This window comes from Pieris napi, chromosome 14, assembly GCF_905475465.1.
Source record: "Pieris napi chromosome 14, ilPieNapi1.2, whole genome shotgun sequence".
NCBI lineage: Eukaryota > Metazoa > Arthropoda > Insecta > Lepidoptera > Pieridae > Pieris > Pieris napi.
In genome coordinates this window covers 11,874,577-11,884,409 of record NC_062247.1, presented here as the reverse complement: position 1 = coordinate 11,884,409, position 9,833 = coordinate 11,874,577, and positions in this window count along the sequence as shown.

Here is a 9,833-nt window from a genome sequence, read left to right as displayed (position 1 = left end):
AGAAACGCATTATTTTAGTTTTAATATTTAAAATCTACATAGAATTCACCTCCTTGCAGAACGATTTCCTAAGCTCTACGCATCGATGGTGATGATTGACAAAAGCACAATATAATACCTACATCGCAATAAATCAATAGAGTACGCCCAAAATAACTATAATCTCGGGAGCGAACCTTCCGAGATTATTGGCCCCGGAGGACGCGGTCATTGGAAAAATTATCGCGGTTTTTGCTATAACTTATTATTAGATTTTAAAAGATACTCTGTTATTCTTTGCAAGTTTGATTTTAGTCAGTTATTGAATGATAGCGATGATCGTATAATTTTTATGATCGTTAAGTTTTCAACTAAAACGAGATACTATATTACAATAGGTATATTAAGTACATAATAACTAATAATAAAGTGTACACTGGAACTACAATCGTTTGTCGTTCAGCAACCATATAAGTTTGAGTTTGACACACGTTAAGACAGTCGATCGATGCGGTAAAGTAAAAATATACCATTTTTTAGGCTAATTTTAAATTTTATCACACGACGTTTGTGAAGTTTCATGAAAAAATATTACATATAAAAATATTAAATATTATATAATCGACAAAGACACAATTTAATAAAAGGAGTCGAAAGAGTATTTTCGTTAAAAGAATTAAAATATACTGATTTCTTTATCTTTTGGTGACTCTCCGTTAATGGAGGTTGGCTGTCAGTCTCGTGAAGCGTGTCTTGTTCTGTGCCAGATGCAGCAACTCTTCCGTAGGCGCCATACCTGTCCAGTGTCCACTCCCTAACCGGCCAAGATTTTTTAGAATGATTTAGTATTTAGGATAAGATTGTGTACTTATATAATAAAGATAAATAATTTAACTGTTTGAACGCGTTAATATCTCAACTATTGGTCTCAACTAAAAAAAAGTGCGTGCGTACAAAGTACACAATGAAGTGAAACTTCTTTGGCAAACAAATTTTTAAGTCTTGTTCATATTTATACAAATCTAAAACTTTAGATTTCCGAGACTTGATTGGAAAAAGCAAGGAATTTAATTGTCATTAAAATATTAAGTGTCGAAAATAAATACAAATAATATATTTTTTAAATTTATCTCTTCGATAATAAAAACTCGTGGCATTTTAATTTACAATTCGTAATTTAAGATTTCAATAAATTGTTTTGCATAAAAATAAAACTACTAATATTTCATAAATTCTTTACGAAACTAAAAAAAATTCTTTAAAAAACTAAACTACGAAATTTTAATTTTAAAAATAGAATTTATATAATGTAATTCGTCGTTCTCACTGTCTCTCAATAGATCTCAATCGCTCTCTCCCTTTCGACAAAAACACTGCACACCTTCGTGACGTTCCGTAAATATTTTACCCTCATGCGCTTAAAGAAGTTTCACTTCAAATATAGTATCGTCACTCGTTGACTTCCGTTCTGTAGTCTTTCGAAATCATTAACCTTATAATCTGTGGTTATACTTTATCTGTTTTTCAGGCTGCATAAGGCACATTAAATACTTCAGTGCAATTAAGTCGGGTACATGGCGTCAGGTGTTTGTTACGCAGTTATGCAAACAATGCGTGAATGTACGAAAACCTACACCGTTAATTATGTACTGCATTCTGAAATTACTCGAAACTCAATTGCGCTTCGTTCGGTATTGTTTATACAGATTCTGGTTGTGAATACGTAGATGTTTTCATGCAATTGTAATTGGGGTTTTGAGAAGTGGAATTCCACGCACACATACGTAAATTATTATTTGATTTAACTTATTAAACATTAACGCAGATTGTGATACCCAATTAGGCTGTATGTTGTGATGGTATGAAAAGGGGGGAGTTTACTTGAGTAGAGTTTTAGAGAGTTGATTCTACTGGTCGTTTTGCTAAATATTTTTGTCTCGCGCCATGAAACGACGTTAGTCTGGAGTGACTGGACGGAACGCAGTTTAGTTAGTTAACGCTACTGGTTTGTATTTAAGATATTAAAACCCCCTTTTACTTTTAAATATGTTTTAATTGCTTTGCTTTTTACTATTAGTTTGTATTCACAGTTTCATTTTGTCTAAATAACGATATGTCTTACGTAGTTTTACACTTCTTATCATATCTATTTTTTTTTTCTTTTTCTTACAATGGCTGCCTGGAAGAGATCGCTCGAAAGCGATAAAGCCTCCAGTTGTCCTCCTTGCAACAAAGTTTTAAATAATAAAATATTTAAGAATCAGATTAATTGCCCCAACCTTTTAGCTAAAATTAAATTGCATGAAGGCTCGTAAGTGCATAACCGGCATTTTTTTCTTAAAGGACCCTAAGTTAAATGGGTTCGGAAATACTTTAGTGGGCAGCTGGTTCCACATAGTGTTGTTGCGCAGCAAAACTACCTTAATAAGAAACGCTCAGTTGTGGAACGACGGACGTCGAGGTGATACGGTTGGTTTTGTTTCCTGCCTTGACGACCGATGATGAAACTTTATGAGGAACGGTTGGCTGTTAACAACTTGAAGGAAGAGTTCCTCTATGGATGTGACGCTGGTGTTGTTGATGATGCGCTCCACACCTTAAAGGATTGCCTAGCATGGGAGGTGGAAAGGAGGCCTCTACTGGGCGTGCTACAGGGCGAGGACGCTACTCTCGATAACATTGTGAGAGTAGCAGTTACAAACTCGGACAGTGACGGCTTGTGGGAAATCTTCCAGAGATTCTGTGAAGCCGTCATGCACCAAAAGGAAGAGGCGGAGAGGGCCAGGGAGGATGAATCTGCAGCCCACCCGCGTCGCCGTAGGAGACCACAGCGCCGCCGTTGCACCGTGCAACCCCGTGTGTAATCCTGGGCACGCAGTTGCTCCAGCGGGGGAATAGGGGTTCATGCGTCGAAAAGAAGGGATGCTGACGCATCCCTGCAAGCATCGTGCCCGACCTCCCCCAGCTTCATAAACAGGGTGAATTGGCGGATGTGAAAGGCCCTTGCTGTGCCAAGGTCCATTCCACATCATTTGATCATTTGTGGCCGTAGAGGACCGTGATACTAACGGCTGATCGCGTGGCTGGATGCGGACAAGGCTACGCTGTTACCGTGTCCTGCCCCGGGCGATTGCTGGTGGCGCCGTGGGGTTTTAGTGTGTATGCACTGTTGTGCGAGTCCCACATAACCCTTCCCCACCAAGGTCAACCGTGCCGCGGGAGGGTATGCGTAACGCATTTCCCCACGAAAAAAAAAAAAAAAATGGATGTGATGTCCACCATGTGGACCTAGTGAGAGTCTAAGTGCGGAAACTGAGTCAAAAAACCAACCATCCCTTACGTTCAGCATAGCATTATCTGGTAGCCCGTCTCTAGCCTTGAAATAACATTTAAAACCAAAATCTCCGTTTACTAAATCAATTTTGCGATGTATTTTTAAAATGTTCGCGCAATCTGATACGGTTGTAATTAGTAACTGTTTCTGTTGTGAAATTTGATTTCGAAGCTCGCTCACAGGGAATTGCAAATTAAGGATGAACATTGGTTACTAGTGAAGCGCTTAGCAGCTCAACTTCGTTTGCGTTTACGGTATGGTTTTTCTTTGATTAATTAAAGGATTCTCTTACGTATCCAATCCCAAACATTATATAATATTAATTGATAGTTTGTGAACGCTCTAAACTCGTGAATTACTGGTACGAAACGAAAAAATAATTTTGGATAGTATTATATAAATTTAATTTAATTTATTAATACGGTTGTCAGAGGCTTTGGTAACACAAAAAGCAAATATAGAGTAATTACTGTTGATGCCAACCCCCACGACACCTCAGAGACTCAGGCCTGCACAGGATTATACGTTTAGATGTTCGTTTGAGAACACCCGTGCAGTAACCAAAGTACCTCGGTGCGGCTTTGAATACCGGTGGGGTTTGACTTCGTACGCTTTGTCAAGACGGTTCGACGTATCGCTGGCACCGCCTCAACCCACGCACCCCTGCTAGTGCGTAATTGTAAGATGTTGTCTTGAAATGAAACTGCGCCTTGTTCTTGTTTCTTGCTTCGCCGATTATTCTTGGGTCCCAGTTCGTTGCGGAGGAAAAAGAGGATTTTGCGTAAATCTCGCCGAGCTTAAGTACTCAAACAGTATACCGCGACGAGAGGTGCGCTTACAGAAATCTGCGCGCGTATACCGCGACGAGAGCTTCGCGACCCTTTTATTCGGCGAAGCATTTTATTAATTTATTTAACTGTATTTTTCCCTTGAATTATTTACATATTTTTATCTAACTTATTTATACTAAAATTCTACTTATGAGCTATCAACAATATTCTTATTTTACTTATAGCTCATACTTAATTACCAAACAATATTCATATTTAACCTATAGCTCATACTTAATACTATTTAAATCTATGAGTCGCCAACATTCTCCCCCTCGTGCGTAGCACCGTCATTCCTGCACGGCGACTTCGCAGGCACCAAGATGACGATCCTCGACGATGGTCTTCGTAACACTCCACCTTTGGTCGCGACGTCCACGATCCTGGTTCTTCCGTCGGGCCCGGGGTACGTGGTTTCGATGATTCCCCTGGGCCAAGTGCATCGTGGTAGCGTGCGATCTACGATAAGAACCACATCGCCTGGCTGCAGCTGCTCGCCTTCCCGTCGTCCTGTCGTTTTCCTGGGCAGTAGCGTGGGCAAGTACTCCCGTAGCCATCTCCTCCAAAAGTGATCAGAGAGTCGTTGGACGGTCTTCCAATCGTCTCTGCCCACCAGCTTTGCATCAGGAAAATGCCCAACGCGTGCAGCTCCACTGGATCGCCCAATGAGAAAGTGATTTGGGGTTAGCGCCTCCTCTTCCGAATTGTCAGCTAGGTTCGTTATTGGTCTGGAATTAACCATGTGTTCTGCTTCCAACAGCAACGTATGCAGAACTTCCTCTCGTGGAACGCGCTCCTTTAATGTAGCGTCCAGTGCGACCTTAATGGAGCGCACCAATCGTTCCCAAGCTCCTCCCATATTTGGTGCGCCGGGAGGAATAAATTTCCACTGTATGCCAACCTTCTCTGCTTCTGTGACGATTTCCTCTATTTTAAGCTCTTCAATGGCTGTTTGGAGTTCTTTGCTGGCCTTAACAAAGTTTGTTCCATTATCGGAATAAATTATCTTTGGCATTCCTCTTCGAGCAGCGAATCTCCTTAACGCCATTATAGTAGAGTCCGTCGTCAGGCTGGGCACTATCTCGATATGTACTGCCCTTGTGGTCAGGCATGTAAACAAGGCTCCCCATCTCTTCTCTCTTCGTCTGCCGATCGCCACGAGCATTGGACCGAAGTAGTCCACACCTGTGCACGTGAAAGGGGGCTCACCATGCCTCAGCCTTTCTTGAGGTAAGTTGCCCGCCGGATGCTCCGCTGGTTTACCCTTCTTCAGCTTGCAGTGCTGGCAGTTTTGTTGTATACTACGCAGCACTGATCTCAGGCCTAACATCCAGTATTTTTGCCGTATTTCGTTCATTACTGTGGCTTGATTACCATGGTTGTATTTTTCGTGATAATGTTTAATCATCAATCTCCCAATGGCGTTCCTGCCATCCAGTACTATGGGCGTTAAATAGTCGTTGTCAACGCCCGCTACGGTTCTTGCTCTACCTTGAAGTCTTATGAGATTGTCTTTCATAGTGACGTCTAGCCTTTTCAATTGGCTTCGATTCTCCGTCGTGCGCCCTTGTTTGAGATTTTTAATGTCTTGTTCAAAGCTGCTTTGCTGACATTGGGCGATTAGAACTTCCTGCGCTCGTAATAGGTGTGTCTCGCCGATCGGAAGGTAAGTTCGCCTCTTTTTTGCACTTTTATTGCAGCGCTCGAGGTTCGACGGCTTCTTTTCTCTACATAGGTCGATGAATTGTAGTACCCTGGCAGTCGATCTCCACAATCTTGTCCACGATGATAAGTTTTCGGGAACCGGAGTAATTTCACTGTGGCGAAGTGTATTCACCTGCTCCATCGTTCTGTCTTCGTCGCATTTTTCCTTTTTAAAACTTCGTGGAGCTGGCCATTCTTCTTCGCCTTTTGACAGGAAATCTGGACCCTTGAACCACCGATGTTCCGCGTTAAATTCTTCCGGTGGGCTCCTGGTCGCATCATCGGCAGGATTCTGCGCTGTAGGCACCCATCTCCAGTCTTGCGGTTTTGTCAGATCCTCTATCTCCGCAATTCTATGAGCTACGAAGGTCTTAAACGTTCTGGGATCTGCCTTTATCCAGGAAAGTACCACACTCGAATCCGTCCAAAACGTTTTCCTTGTAACCTGCAGGTCGAGTTCTTTTGCCACTGAGTCTGCAAGTCTACTACCTAATAGAGCTGCCTGCAGTTCAAGCCTCGGCATAGATGTTGGTTTCAGAGGCGTTACTCTTGACTTGGCGGCGACGAGGTTTATCAAGTATTTTCCTTTACCTCTGGTTCGCCAGTATACTGCGGCTGCATACGCTGTCTCACTCGCGTCAGTAAAAGTATGCAGCTCCCCCTCAGTGCAGAATGGTGACATGCATCGCGGCAGTCGGATGTCTTTTATTCCACCGATATGCTCTAGGTAGCTCTTCCAAGCTTCGGTGTCGTCTTCAGTGATTTGGTCATCCCATCCAACACCACTGCGCCATATCTTTTGAATGAGCTTCTTTCCTTGGATGAGAATGGGTGATAGCAGTCCGAGTGGGTCGAAAGTAGACATCACAGCTCCCGTGACTTCTCGTTTTGTTGGAGTCTGCATGCCTCGCGCTACCTCGTTAGGGATTTTCCTAAATTGGCTTCTAAATCCAAGACAATCCTCTGACGTCAGCCATCTCAGTCCCAGGGTCTTTTCTTCGTTTTCACCTAGGTGCACTTCCTGTTCGCCGTCGGCTTCTACGATCTCTTTCTTATTCGACGCCCATCCTCGTAGCTCGAAGTGCGCCCTCTGGTGGATTAAGTCAACTTGCTGCATTACTCGTTTGCAATCGTCAACACTGTGGAAGCTTTGCAAATAGTCATCCATATAGTGATTGCGCTCTATTGCTTGCGCCGCTTCTGGATATTTATGTAAGTGGATCTTTGCGTTCTTGTTTTTTATATAAATAGCGGTGCAAGGCGACGACGCAGCTCCAAATATCACTGATGTCATTCTGTATTCCTTCACTGGCACTTCCTTGTCTTTTCGCCATAGGAACCTGAGACTGTCTCTATCTTCTTTACGTATTTTCACTTGCAGAAACATTTCTTTTATATCGGCCGCTATTGCTACAGGGCCTTGGCGGAATCGCAGTAGCACTCCAAATATTGACTGTAGTAAGTCCGGGCCGGACAGCAGAACGTCGTTAAGGCTGACTCCGTTGTATTTGGCCGCAGCGTCGAAAACAATTCTCAGCTTCTTTTTCAGAGGGTGAACCACTGGGAAGTGAGGCAGGTACCATTTTTTGTTAGATGTGCAGTCGGCTGGTGCTTCTTCAGCGTAGTTGCTTTTCAACAGATTGTCTATCTGCGCGCTATACTCATTTTTTAATTTAGCGTCCTTACGCAGCTTTCTTTCTATGCCTTGAAATCTGTTGAAAGCTGCTGCGTAGTTATTTGGAAGACATACATCTTCCTTTTTCCACAACAGTCCGACCTCGTATCTGCCATCTTCCAACTGTCGGCTGGTTCTTTCCAATATGTCCAGTGCTCGCTGTTCGATATCCGTTGAAGGCTTCTTCGGCTGAACCCCCAAAGACTCAATAGTGAAGTGTTCCCTCACCAACTGATCTATTTTATCTTCGACGACGCTGGCGTGTGCACATGTGTTCACGTAATTGATCGGCGACACGCCACTGCTGTCGGAGCCGTGGAGAACCCATCCTAACTTCGTTCGTGACGCCACCGGCTGCCCTGGCTTTCCACGTCGTATTTGTAATGAGACAATATACTCCCAATTGTCTTGGCCAATGAGCAGCTTCGGCGCCTCAGCTTCGTAGCACACGTCTTGTAGTAAGCCCCGCAAGTGATGACACTTCTTTAGTCGGCTTTTATCTACGAATTGAGGGGTTAATTTGAGCTCCTTGATAGTTCTTGCCCGCTTAAGTGTGCTCTTCTCGCTTTCCTTGATCCCTTTTAGTTCGATATCTAAAATCATGGAGTCGTGATTTTTCATTTGCCCTCCACCGATAGTTTCTATATTCAGGGCTTCGCGAGGACCCTTGATGCCGAAGCTCGAAGCCACGTTTTCGTCAAGCAGTGTCACCGTTGAGCCTTCATCTAGCAGCGCCAGTACTTGTTTGCTCCCAGCCGGTCCGTATATCTCCACCTTGAGCATCTTAAGAATAGCTTTCGGTGTGCTTATTGTATTGACCGTCGCTGTCTCGGGCGGTGCCTCTTCGTGACATTGTTCGCTCTCCGACGTCACATGTAGTAGGCTATGGTGCCATCTTCGACACAACTTGCACGGTGGTCTTCGGCATGTTTCTTTCCGGTGCTTCCCAGCGAGGCACTTGAAGCAGACCTTAAGCCTCTTAACTGTTTCCCATCTCTCGTTGACTGCCGCTTTTAGGAATCTTTGGCAGTCTTTCAGTTTATGTGTACCTTCACAGTCTGGGCACTTGATTTCTTCAGGTCTACTCCTTTCAGCGATATTATACGTAACTTGCTTCACTGGCCTTCTTATCGCTGTGCTCGGTCGTACCCTTTTGCTGTCTTCGAGTACCGCGAATGCGCCGCATTTGTCCGCTTCCAAATTGAGGAAGTTGCTTATCGATTGGATATCACTGAACGATTCCTCTTCCCTCGCAGCCGTGAAATCGTACCATCTGAATCTGAGAATTGGAGGCATCTTCTCTATTATAAGTTTCACGATTTCAGGCGAGTAGAGGTATTGCGGTCTCTTCAATCCCTTTATGGCGGCCACGCTGTTATTTATTTGGCTAGCGAAGACGCATATGTCCCTGGGATTTTCCGTCGTTCTGGGAAGCGCCTTTAATTTCTCCAGTTCAGCTAGCACCAGCGCGTCGGGTCTACCAAATCTTCGGCGTAAAGCGTTAATAATTTCTTCTGGCATCGCCTCTGAGTACAAGAGGCTCTTAATGCTTTCTCTCGCTGTGCCTTTAATCGCTTTACGTAGCCGCGCCATATTCTGAATGCCAGAGAACATTGGAGATGTGTCTTCATATACGACTCGAAACGCCGTCCATTCGGAGCTGTCGCCTTCAAATATCGGCAGCTCTTGAATGTACTTCGGTTGCGGCGCTACATGTGTGGCTTCCTTTATTGCGTCAGCTATTGCTCGAATGTCGCTCTTTGTTTCTGTTTCTTCTGGCCTTTGTGCCGATGAGCGCATCCAGTTTGCCACCTTTTCTTCATGGTTATCGTTGACGTCTTCTATAAAGGAGTCTTCTTCTTCCGTTTCTGCTTCTAATCGTAATCTGGCCAGGCGTGCTGCTGCCTGCGCTTCCCGCAGCTCGCAGCGAGCCAGCTCTTCTCTGGCCTCGGCTTGTCTTCTTGAGCTGGCTCTGGATACGGCTCTCGATGCGGCCCGCCGGGTGGAACCCGCTGGTGCCAGATTCAATGCTTGATCTGGCTGGCTGGCTGCGCTCGTCGACGTGGACTGCTCTATCGTTATCTCTTCGCCTGTGGTCCGGACTTCGGACGTAGTGGCGGAGGTAACAGTCGTCGTCGATTCCCCTCGCTGCATCCCGTTCTGTGACCTTGTGACTGGCATTTTCTTTTCGCAGTATTCACTTCTTGATGACAACCGTTGCAGGATCCGGCGCTCGAAGGACCACTGTTGATGCCAACCCCCACGACACCTCAGAGACTCAGGCCTGCACAGGATTATACGTTTAGATGTT